Below are 12,822 nucleotides of genomic sequence, written 5' to 3' on the forward strand. Positions count from 1 at the left end.
CGTATAAAAATACATCCTATCAAGACACGACCGGTAATTAATTTCCTTTGCTTAGCACCAGCATTGTTATAGATCCGAAACTCGTAGGGAGGGAAACGCGATAATGACGACAATACCGAAAAGCAAACACTACGGGCGGCGTAGCATCCATTTTGTGTTTTAAGACTTTTTAATCGAGTATCAAGTATGTCATTAGTACGACATAATTATTTTTATTGCTCAAGACAAAATTATTATAAATAATAAAAATATTTTAACATATATCGAATACGACGCATCTCATTACGCTAATTGTTGTTTGCCATTGGAAAAGCGAAACGATAGAAATGTAAAAAACTTTTATAAGCTGCAGTTTTGATGCGAGTACGTCGAAAGTGTTTTATAATGTAAATATTGTGAGAAAAATCATTTCCTTTTTCAAAGGATTAAGGAGAAAATGGAATGTCTACGTATACGCCTTTGCAAATTAAAATTACAAAACACTTAAACTCATCCGGGGTACGAAAAAATATGCGAGTTCGTTTTGTTCATCGCTATCTCATTTCTTTGTCAGCCCTGCAACCCTTGCCATTGCATTGTGTACACGATTTCGCCTCCAATTCCATATTAGACTCTATCCTTTATACGAGCTTAAGCGTCCCGGTTCATTAGAAGTAATAATTCTCTGAATTTAAACGTCGTGTCGAATACAAAAAAAAAATCATAAATTATTCCCGATTTTTGTGTATTTTTTATTCGACGCTAAAGCAAACAAACGCTACAGTCCTATAAACAAAACTGAATATTCATATTCGATAAACATCAAAAGTATTTGTCGATTAATGTATTCGTTTGTATCGCGATTCGATTAAATAAATTATGGGAAATTGTGACCAGTGTAATTTAATAGATGTACAAAGTAGTGATGGGCATTTTCTATGAACCGAATAATTTATTTTTAGCATAACCCATCAAATATTCAAAAAAAAAAAAAAAAACTATCGATAATTTGGATAGTTACTATTCGATATTTTTCATCACTACTACAAAGTATTTATTGCTCATAGACTGATAGAAAACTACAAAACAGTGAAGAATATTAATTTGATCGCAATTAATTTATTCAATACACACACACCCTTGTTTAGTAATAACGGCGTGTTAATAATATACGTTCGAATCAATTAATTTCCCATTCGATGATATACACGCATATTTAGTGTATTTCACATATTTACATTTGACACCCGCGATAGTTGTCCGCCAATGTTTTAGATATATTGTTATCATCGCGTAATGAATGTCATTTCGTCGGGTCGCCTAATGACGACACCCGTACGGTACAAATGAGTGTTATTAAATTCTGATTTTTCGGCGTATTAGTTCTTTCACCGCTCCAAGTCCCCCGCGTTTAACAACTCAGCCCAATGATGTACATTCGTTTAAAAACGGTTTATTGTTTCGAAAGCTCATAAAACATCCCTAGTGCACATTATGTCTGTGTGCGTCTCGTTTGGTGCATAGTATTAAGAGACCGGTAGCGGTCTGCAGACCACAAACGCAAACACGCGCCCGTTGTTATTGTTGTAAGGTACCCCAAGAGGAAATCAAAACTCAGCAAAGGAGAAACAATGTTTGCTTTTGACGGGTCAGTTTTGATTTCTAAAGAAAAACGAATTAATGATAAAAAAAAAAAAAAAAAAAAATTGTTCTCTAATACACTTTTATTTTCTATTCAGAGAGTACGCGTAACAAAAATCGACGATAGTGTTTTTATGTAGCAGGTGAGATGATCCGCTTTCGGCTTGGTAAAACACTCGCAGATAATTCGGACGGTATTAAAATAATAACAATAACGTTTTTGTTAAGACGAGTGACCACCCGCGGTCCGATATTTGCCGGCCAGGTCGGCGAATATTCTGCGCACCTCTTTAGGCTTCCTTTTGTGCAACAACGGACAAGTATGAAAAAACTGAATAAACAAACCTCACTACTGCCCGTCGCAATCGGCACAGATGTAGAGCGTGCGATTCGCTTTTTCTTATGAAATATTCAATATCAGTCCCCGTCTTTTCACTAATGGACCAGACGCGATTTCGTTATGGCCTCAAGGAGGGTGTTCGCGTGCCAGACCACCCCCGCCGCACGTAATATCCGATGTTGAATATCAATCAGTGGCGCGGCAATTGAGTTTTTTGACCGCCTGGCCCAAATGAATAACGTGAAATAATTTCGCATCGCTATTACGCGTACCAGACACAATATTTATAATAGAGCAGTCGATTGAAATCTCCGAAATCGGCTCTCGAGGCCTCCTAATCGAGTTCCGTCCAAAAGGGTGCACCGGTCGGGTTATTATGTTTTGATTACCGAAATCAAGTGTCCCTCGCCACCGGCAACGTCGTCGTACCTCGTAAGAAGATCGATATCTACCCCCTTGAGGAAGTCACACGTTAGCGTTGCAATCAATTAACCGTTCGATCGCAATCGCCGGTATAATGTTCTTAACGGTACGGTAAACATAGCGACAAGAAGGGTGGCCTCTTGAAACAATTAAGAAAGTCTATAGTTGATTGCAATCGACATTGTTTCTCGGTTTTTACCAACACCTGTCCGGCTCTCCGTTTTTCACGGTTGTTTTTATCGCGTGCTAGGTCTTATCTCTGACGAGTTCCTTTTTTTTTGGCCGATGATGATTTTCGAAATTGGAATTAGGAATAAAAAAAAAAAAAGCAATAATAAAATATAAAGAACTGTTCGTTTGTACCGTTTTCTGCACGTGATAGGGACGTCCAAGTGCCATATGGTATGTCTGTTACGTTAATTTGACTCGAGTGCTTCTCATTTATTTGCCTCTATGCGTTCCCGGCCGGTCCATGAAAATCGATTTATATACCTCAGAAATATAAAAACATTTAACTATACGCCACCCTCACATATGGCACGTTCCTCTCTTTTTTTTTTTATTATTATTATTAATATTGTACCGTATTTATTATGCTACGACTCGTTTGCTCGTCTTTATCTGTATCTATACGCTTGTCGCATACGGTTTAATGTTTATCATGTACGTGTTACAGACGTCGGTATCCATTGGCTAAGATTAATTAGCGACGCCGGTCGATTAAAAACAATGGATCGGCGCGACGAAATGTACGTATCTACTGTTTGAGTTAATTGACGTTTTTTTGGACGCGTGCGATTGTAATTTGGCGGCCGCGAGACGTTTTAGCGCGACATATGTGTCAACTTGATGCGATATCAAAAAAACATTTTAAGAGGTTACCACAAGACAATGCGATCGAGTGGATACCTTTTTCATCTCCAGTTGCACCTTTTTGCGTTCTGTATATAAATATCATGTAGTGAGTAACCAGATACGAAACATTTGGCGTTTTGTTGGTGGTTAACTTACGCGGTCGACCCAAATATTAAAAACGCGTACGACGCATATGTCTACTTTTAAGCCATCCTCATCCATCTTCTTAAGGTATGTATACCTAATAAATGTAACAAAGATATCAGAGGATTCTTCACCTGTACGGCGGGTACTTGTTTGTTATAGAGTAACCGTCTCTTAGCCTACATCCGCCGAGACATTGTCTCGAGTTAAGAGTTCCTGTTTTCATCCGTTGTAACTTATGAAACATGGCCGCCGCATGCGTATGTTATAACTTTTGTTTTAATGGAAATTAAAATAAAAAAAGAGATTTTGTCGCCACAAAGAAAGCTCTTCAGAAGCCTTTTGTGCGAGTACCCGGCAAGATGTTAATCTCAAGCAGCCGTTGTTTGCACGGTTTATCTTAAGGCGACCGCGCTTGACTCTTTGCTTGGCCATGATGGGACCCTTTACTACTGGGTAAATATTTTCCTGACCTTTGTAAACCAATCGACAGGCTTGTATTCAACCAGTAAAATTGTCAAGCTCATACATTATTTTCATAAATTAAAAAACCGCGAGTCACGCAATAAAAATGCATTTTTCTCCTAAAGTTTGCCTTGAAATTCTCAATTATAATTACCTTAAACATTGTTCTTATTATTGTTATCGATCAACAACGGGTGGCGTAGATGTTTGGTGCAGTTTTTTCTGTTTTTTTTTTTTTGTCGACATATGGCCTAGAAGGTGTTTTTTTGTAATTAAAAAGCCATGGCCGCATATTATTGTGTTTTAAGTCGTTTGGAAGTATTTTGTTTTCAACGTATCTCTCTTTCGTGCTATGACGACAATAATAATACTATAATCGTCTGTCAGATACAAGTGTGTGGCAATGTGAATGCGGTGGCGGCGGTGTTAATTATTACAATAGAAACGATATATGTACACTAGTATTTATACATTGTTCTGTTGTCACTCCTTTTGTCGAGTTGTCGCACCTGTCTAAATCTTTCTATACGCTTCACGATAGACGTATTAGACACTGTTTGCACAACCGGCTCCGAACACTTGTTTAGAATAGATGCGGAAAATTTAAATAGTGTGATCTATTTTTCGGGTGTTTTTTTACAAAGTTGGCCTAAACATAACCGCGTATAAATAATCGTAGTAACTCTTCAATCGTTACCCAAAACGAAACGACGTAATTATTGTCAGTTCAAGTATGTGCGATCGACGATCAGACTCGTCGATCAATACGATCCGATTGATCGTTAAAAAAACTCTACCCGAAGATAAATGCTTCGGAAAATATCTCCTTCCATTGCGCGTAAAAAAGTAAATAAAACTCTAACCAAACACTCCGTAGACTAGGAGCGAACCCAAGTTTTGCAGCTGCTTTCTTCCGTCATAGCGGCGTTCCCCTCGTGACCGAAGCGGTTTGGCCTAGACAAGCGGCGTCCCCTTTTCTCTTAGTGCATAGACACACACATACACGTCACACCCCAATGCTTCCAAAAGGTGCGTTCCCCTTTGCCCAACCGTATTAGGTGTCCGCACGAACGTATGCGGACAACAAATTTATTATGCTTACAGACGTTCAAATTTCTACGCTAGGCCGATTTGCTTTTACGTCGATCAAGATTATGGACACCTCAAAAAGTTATCCGCAAGCAACGCTTGCCGTGATCATCAATGATCTCTTACCGTTCCAATGCACTGCGTTGTGTACAGTTATTTTCCATGTCTGCGGACATTTTTTGTTTTGCCCAAATCCCATTTCCCTCCGCTTTTGCGCAACCGTACGGATAACGTTTGTACGAAGTGTTCTCGCGCAACCTCACTGCTCAAATATATGAACTAATGACAACTGTCACGCTTAACACAATACACTGATCGCGACGTGCAGAACACCAATGTGTGGGAACTGCTACCGTCGACGTGTCTTAAAAGTAAAACAAATATTGTCACATCGAGCAGTCGATGTAATGTTATTTTACACAATCGGCTATAACAATCAAGGAGCGGATGTCAACTCCTGAGAAAGTATTTAACTGATAAATAGTCCACTAAGTAGTAATTACGTTTAATAGTTCAATAATACGTGTTTTCTTCAAAAATTACATCCATTTAGTTTTTTTTTTTAACAAAAACCACATTCATTCGGAGATGTTCGAAATACCTCAGCATTAAATATCGACCCGTAAATTTGTGGAAACGAGTAAAGGAAAATCTTTGCCTGTTCAATAACGACACGAATACATTTTCAAATCGACCGAACGGTATACGAATGTATTTTTTTCTGTCAAACATATTCCATTAGCGTGTGTATTTGAATAACAGTAAATTTATTGTAAAAGATCTTTCCTCGCCCTGCTGGCATCTCCCGCACCTGATGTACCTATTTTTTTACGAATGTATGTACATTACATTTTTTAGTGTTTACAAAACTGTTTAATCAACTTAATATCACTCTTTTTCAATTGGATATACATCTATGCAATGTTATAATAAGTGCAATATACACGTGCGGTAAAAACAAGTAGAGAAAAATACAATTATACTCATGGGCCTCATATTTGAACATTTAATAATTTGAAATCTAATAAATCTTACTAGTGTAAAAAGGTGTTTGTAATGTACTTATTAGGTTTTAACGCAAACTGTTGTATAGATTTTTATTTTTTGAGTAAACTAAAAAAGACATTAATTTAGTTACGGGCCGTAATAAAGTATGTTTTTATTCGTTTTGGCAGCTAATAATTTTTAATTAACCGAGAATTTTATTTGGTTAAGTTAAATACAGACGTTTAAAATTTGAACTCCTCAGCTTTACATATATACACTAGCAATAGATCCTTAAATAAAAACATTTTTTGTGTTGCTATTAAATTGTCAAACAATTTTATTTTTGTATTAAATTATCGATACGGAGAATTTTGCTCGATGGACTGAATTCGCAAATGTATTTTTTATTTGTTGCACTTAATACGAAATAAAATGAACAAAATAGAAGTGGTTTTTACGATTAATACGGTTATTTTGATTTAGACGTACATCGGCGTGACAAAAGAATAATGCCAGGAAATATTTAAAGAAGGATTCGAAGACAAGTCAAATGGTTTAAAAAGTTGAAGAAAAAAAATGAGGGCTAATAAATTAAAATAAAATTGTGTGATTTATGGCGAATTCAGTTATACATGAGTTTGCAATATAGAAGTACTCTACTGTTTTGTAAGTCGTGCGATTACATTCAATTTATTATCATTATCGCCATAGACTCTATCCCAACTATTTTGAGTTGGCTCTACTTTAACGCTTTGTTGGAATTTTGTCGACCTGACACAACCTCATTATGGATTAGGGAATCGGCATGGGGAATCCGGGAACCAACAGCAAACTGACTGATACACATCAGTCCCCTTACTGTTTCAGTCTCATATTCTAAATTTTTTTCCTTCAAATGTTCAGATATTATTTGATTTTAGTATAAGAGTGATTTAAAAGTTTTATTAAGCTAAAATTCAATAACCAGAGTCAACGAGGACAGTCTAATGAACACCACCATCACCTCCATATTATTTCATAAACATCACAAAGCGTTGTTAAGTTATCATATTTTTTTATTTAAAAAACTAGGTAGGATTTCCTGTACGATTAACAAAAAGCTGGCATAATGATAGTTACGTTTATTATGGTACATTATATTATTTCGTGTATGTATTTTTTTGTGAAAATAAAGTCATCTATTGCAGATATTTGTAACATTGAAAATAAGATGTTTCTGATAAGAGATGATGATAAATAATGAAGAATCACATAAATTGTTATTCTCTAGTAGTTTACGAGTGGGATTAAAATTATGACGGCTTACTTTTAGGAAACATTTCGGTGACATATAAGTAATACGACAACAAGGAAACAATTGTGCGAGTACAGAAATAAAAAGAGACACAAAACCGGTGTGTTTTTATCGCCACCTCTTAGTTGCACTTGCCACCCCTTCATGCATTTGAAATATGTACATAATAATAACACCACCACACATACCACCGTACCGAGTAGTCGTGACCGTCTTATTATCACGTGTCGCTTTGTGTTAAGTTCCGGGGTACTTCTTAAAAAAAAAAACATTGTCGAGTAGGCATCACATGAATTCATCACAGTTGCTGTGTAGGGGGTGGGCGTAAGGGTTGATTTTTTTTGCATTACCACGCATGCACATAACTACTCTTAAGGATCGTCGTCGTCGTCGTCGTCGCGGCTACCGTCGCGTTCTGTAGACCTCTTAACGTTGTCTGCCTACTTTTGCCCACTTCTTCTCATTTACTCTTGTAACCGTCGCCGCCTCACCACACGTCAGATATCGATACGCTGTCGTCTACGTCTGGTCCTATATTCTTTTGTCTTACCGTGCTGAAGGATGGTACACAGCAGAGCAAAAAAATGACTGGATAAAAAAAAAATTCGCATCAAAGATTTCATCTCTTCGACGTGGCCTATATGATTTTGTAAAGCAAGGGCATAGTGTCGAGAGGTGTATTAATAATGCCTTCGTGTTGAAATAAAACCTTTTTTGTTTTCTTTCTTTCTCTATTCAGATTAATACTCGTCTTTCTACAATATGCATCTACGATTTAGTTCAAACTCTAATAAACACCGGAGGGTATTGGTGGTATTGTCTTCTTTCTTGTGAAAAAGATTTCATCTCGGCGTAAAAAATTGTTAAATAAAAGAAACAAAAAGTAATCGAGAATGCTTATAACGCTGTTAAGCTTATTCTCCGGCAATTAAAACATATTATGATTCAAGCGTAAACAGGTCATATTATATTTTCTTATTTAAATTTTCATGATTTTTTCTCGAAATGTAATATGTAAATAATAATACTTTACACTTAAAATATTACAGAAAATAATGAGCGAGCTAATTTTCTACCACAATGAAATGTAAAACATAATAATATGATTTTCTGAAATAATTAAAAGTTATTTAAAAATAAAACTCGTTTAATAGTATTTTTTGTTTTAATGACGTCGTTTGCTTAGAAATTATATTTCACTCTTAAAAAAAAAAATATCCGAATTTTCACTACATGTACGTGAAGTTTTTAACGCATGTGATGTAAAGAAAAATTTTGATAAACAGTCATAGAAATATTATATTTGTATACAATTTTCGATACTTCTTGTCAAAATTGAACGACGTGTGTTTAAAATTAACGTGTATATCAAAAATATCACACTGACTAATGGGAATTTTGAATAATTTCTTACAGTGTATATAAGTGATTGACAATATATTTCACGGAATAATATTCTTTGGAATTTTCTTTTTATTAAATAAAATGATTGATTTAAATCAATTTTATACAGAGTCATTTTATACCAAATAAGAACTAACTAAGAAGTATTTATTAATTTTTGTTCAAAGAGATCTCATGTGTAATTAAAACTTTATTTTATATGAAATTATACTGTACATACATACATTTTTTTTAAAAATGTGTTCATTTAATTTAAGTCGATAAAAAATATATCGCTATTAATTCCGAATTACAATCCTTTGGACATAATTAAAACACCGAGATAGTGATGTCATCGTGAATTGTATTGTATAGTTTCTTATGCATCCGACCCCGTCATAAGAGTTAATAGATAGTAGTACTACAATAACAGTAGGCACAAGGAGAAAACAATGAAAGACACTTGTATACGGAACGTCCGAAGGGAGTCCCTGAAATAATGTCGTACAGGCAAATAATTAAACACCCAGGTCGTGTGTGCGGGGAACAGGATACGGCGTATACGGTGAGTTTACACCACCGTAATAATAACATTAGATACAACGGTATTCGTTGTAGGACTTACACGAGGGAAGAAGAAAGTCGTACGAGGAAATGGTAGATGGGACGGGTTGAGGGGAGGGTAATAGGAAGGGCGCGATTGGCGTACGGAAATTTCCGTGTACTTTAACGACTTCCCTTGTTTTGTTCGACCGCCCGTCTCCGCCCACGTTCTTATTGGTCAGTGGCCGTCGTCTTCCGAGTGGTGTGCGTCTTAGAAAATAAATGCAACGCTTTTCTTCGCACCTCCCAAAAGCCGTACGAAATATCGACATACAACATAATATACACATTTAGGCGCGTACCTTCGGTGGATGCGGACGTTATAACCCTCGCAGTGTATGCAACGGGTTATCACCAATTAACCGACGAATATTAAAATAAATTAATTAAATATTTCAAGAAATCAAAACGTTTATGAACACAACACGGTAATAGTTTTTTACGCATCGGTTTTTAAAAACTGTTTTGTCAATGAGCTTTTGTGCAATACCAACACAGCGGGTGCCGAACATTTTTAAGAAACTATCGTTTGTGTCTTTGAAAAAATTAATCGAGGGTTATAGTGCGTAAGTGTATGGGGTAAAAGAATTTTTTATAATCTTTTGAGTGGTCTTTTCGATATGTAATATCATTTTTTTTTCTTTAAAGATGCGGGACTAGTGTTGTGCAATATACAACGAGACCCGTATTTTTAATGAGTGAACAGTAGTCCTCGAGAATCGCATTCGCCCCAAACGGTCTATGACGATGCCGCTAATAATAACGGGGAGTAGTCACACTACTTGCAGAACATGTTTTACCGCACAATTAAAAGTAAATCTATCAATAATATTACAAGTATTATTGTAACACTGTTTGGTATAGTTGAGGTTAATCAAATTGCATAAATAAAAAAATGTCGTCATAACTAATATTTGATTGATTTGGCGTGTACTTAGTATAATGTTTTTTTAAGCTTGCTGAAATATATAAATATTTAGATAATAATATGTCTCGTAAAAAGAATTATTTAATTAATATTCTTTTCAGAAAATATTAAACATTTCATGAATTATGAATTATATATTTACTGCAATCATAATAAATATGATTGGATGAATTTAAAGTTAGGGTCAACACAAAAATTTTCAATTATTATATTATACATATAAATAAATAGATATTTTATATATTACATCATATTTCATAAATAAATAAGCTTGCTTTAATAATGATTATTTTTAGAGGCTATTTTTTAAATTAAATTGAAATACATCTGTAATAGAATAAGTATTTGTTACATTACATAATCACACTTTTATTAACCCTAAGAGATTTTGGTCGACAACTGTATAATCGATACGACAGACTATTATGTAATTATCCGAATAAAATAGTGAGTTGAATTAATAATGTTATTTAAAGAAATACTAATTGGATATGCCATGCATTTATCGAAAAACTTTTCGAATAAAAACAGATTTGTAGAAGATATATTACTCATTATTTAAGAATATTTAGTTTTAAAAAAAATAACTATTTGTATGCAGCAACTAAAAAAAATCAGTAAATTAAACGATAAATATAAAAATAATTTCTACTTAATCGCAAAAAGTTTTTTCCTAAAATTATCATAAAAAAAATACCTGTGATAATTAAAACTACTGAAGTATTATCGAAACACTGATTAACTTTGTGTCCCGACATCTACTGGAGAAAAGGACAAAAACTCCTAGTTATATTAAAATGACTACATAATTGGCAATTGAATAACTTTGTTAACCAAAACTTTAGAAATCAAATAGTATTTTATTTAAATGTGGTTTAAAACTTTACAGCTATTATTTGTGTTTTTTTTTTCAAATAATTTTAATTTCCTCACTTTAAAACTTATCGATACCACCCCAGAGAGCGCTATGAGTATTTAAATAATATTGGCCGGACCGGTGAAATTATCCTTAGGGAAACATTCGTCTCATTAAGTGGTCATTGGACTATTTTGAAAATTTAATTAAAAACCAAGATTAATTGTAAGCTTTTAAAAGTTATTTTAATCAAACAAATGTTCAAGTAACTTATAAATAATTTAAAAAAATATCATGTAATGAAAAGCGATTGCATTTAGATATGAAGATTATATTAAAAAAGTATTAAAAGTTAAATATCAATGAACACGGAGTTGAATAGTAAGTAAGCGTAAGAGGTAAAAAAGATTCTAAATATTAATGTTAAAAATTATATTATCCAATGTACTTTTTTTATGCAACCATTAGAAAATAAATAATTATCTACTCGTGTTATTTATTAAATGATAAAATATATACGAATAATTTCTTATTTAACTAAATTTCAAGATACTACATTAGAGAAATGTAAGAGTTTATATTTAACACTACATAAAAAAAAAAAAAAAAGATGAGAAAGTAGATTTATTTATATTTTCCAACTTTTGTAGAAATAGAATTTATTAATTTATGAAGGGTGGAAAAATAAAATTAAAAATACTGTATTGAAAATGTACGTGAATTAAAAGGACATAAGTTATAAATCCAAAATAATATATTAGATGGAAGTAATTGAAATTTAGCAGTAAAATTTTTTTTAATTAAATCTGAGTATTATAAAATAATTTTATTGTTTGATATTATTCAAAAGTGATATGTAAATACGCAAATTCAAAGAAAACTAAATAAAATTATATACATGATATTTAAAAACACATTGAACGTTTTTATAAAAGTTAAAATATATTGTGATTATAAAAAATGTTTAAAAACTCGAAATTTGTTCAATGTTTATCTTAATCATTTTACCTAAGTTTAAAAACAAATAAAATAAAAATTAATTTTTTTTTAAACAATTATTGAAAAGTTATCTAGATAGGACATTATTATTTATGATGATAGTATAAAAAAAATAACCGGTTTTTACCCTCTTCTATTGTTATTTTATTTTTATAAAAGAAGACGTAAGTTATTTTAGCGCGTGTCACAGGGACAATTTTATGTATAAAAAAATATTCTAAAAATTATATCGCTAGTATTTTGTTTAATCATTTAGTCGATTGATATTAATATAAAACTTGGTTTTCCACAAAAATTAAACTAAAAAAAAAAAAACTTTTTCAATTTTGTTTACCACTATAAAATGAAAAAAAGAAGACACCTAAACGTCTGAATAAAAAAAAAAAAGAAAACTTGAAAATATTCTAAAGCTATTATTTCATTGGTGGTTAAAAAAAAAAAAATGAACAGTGATCACACTTACTGTTTGTTTATGAAAAATAATCAACAACACTTAGACGACGGTGATGGTGAACGCAACGTGATGTCGACGGTGAGGAACGCGTACGTATTTTCACGTGAGTACGAGAAGACGACGATGTGCCGGCATTACGTTCGCGGACCGAGTGACTGCCGTGGCGGTACTTAAGACTTTCAGTGCGATGTCCGCGACTTGGGCGCTTGGCGACAAGACACGCGGAGGGCTTTACCCGTCACAACTTTCCGGACAGGCGCGTTGCAGAAAAAAGCCGCCCAAGAAAAAAAAAACACCGCACAAGGAACGCGCGTGTTGCTATCTGCTGGCCAGGGGTAGTTGCCATCGACGCAGAACAGTGATCACAGCCCATTTGGGGAGG

At 33.8% G+C, this 12,822-nt stretch overlaps 1 protein-coding gene across 1 annotated transcript in view; it reads right to left on the minus strand.

The window, feature by feature from the left end:
* The window catches only part of LOC126906620 (homeobox protein prospero-like), a 33,178-nt gene extending 20,566 nt beyond the window's left edge, over nucleotides 1–12,612 (minus strand). The window contains exon 1 of the mRNA XM_050687298.1: nucleotides 12,450–12,612. The gene's annotated coding sequence lies outside the window, so the exon portion shown is untranslated. The remainder of the gene's footprint in view (nucleotides 1–12,449) is intronic.
* Between the last annotated feature and the right edge of the window lie 210 nt (nucleotides 12,613–12,822).

The sequence above is a fragment of the Daktulosphaira vitifoliae genome, unplaced genomic scaffold (genome assembly GCF_025091365.1).
Source record: "Daktulosphaira vitifoliae isolate Bord-2020 unplaced genomic scaffold, ASM2509136v1 Scaffold_5, whole genome shotgun sequence".
NCBI lineage: Eukaryota > Metazoa > Arthropoda > Insecta > Hemiptera > Phylloxeridae > Daktulosphaira > Daktulosphaira vitifoliae.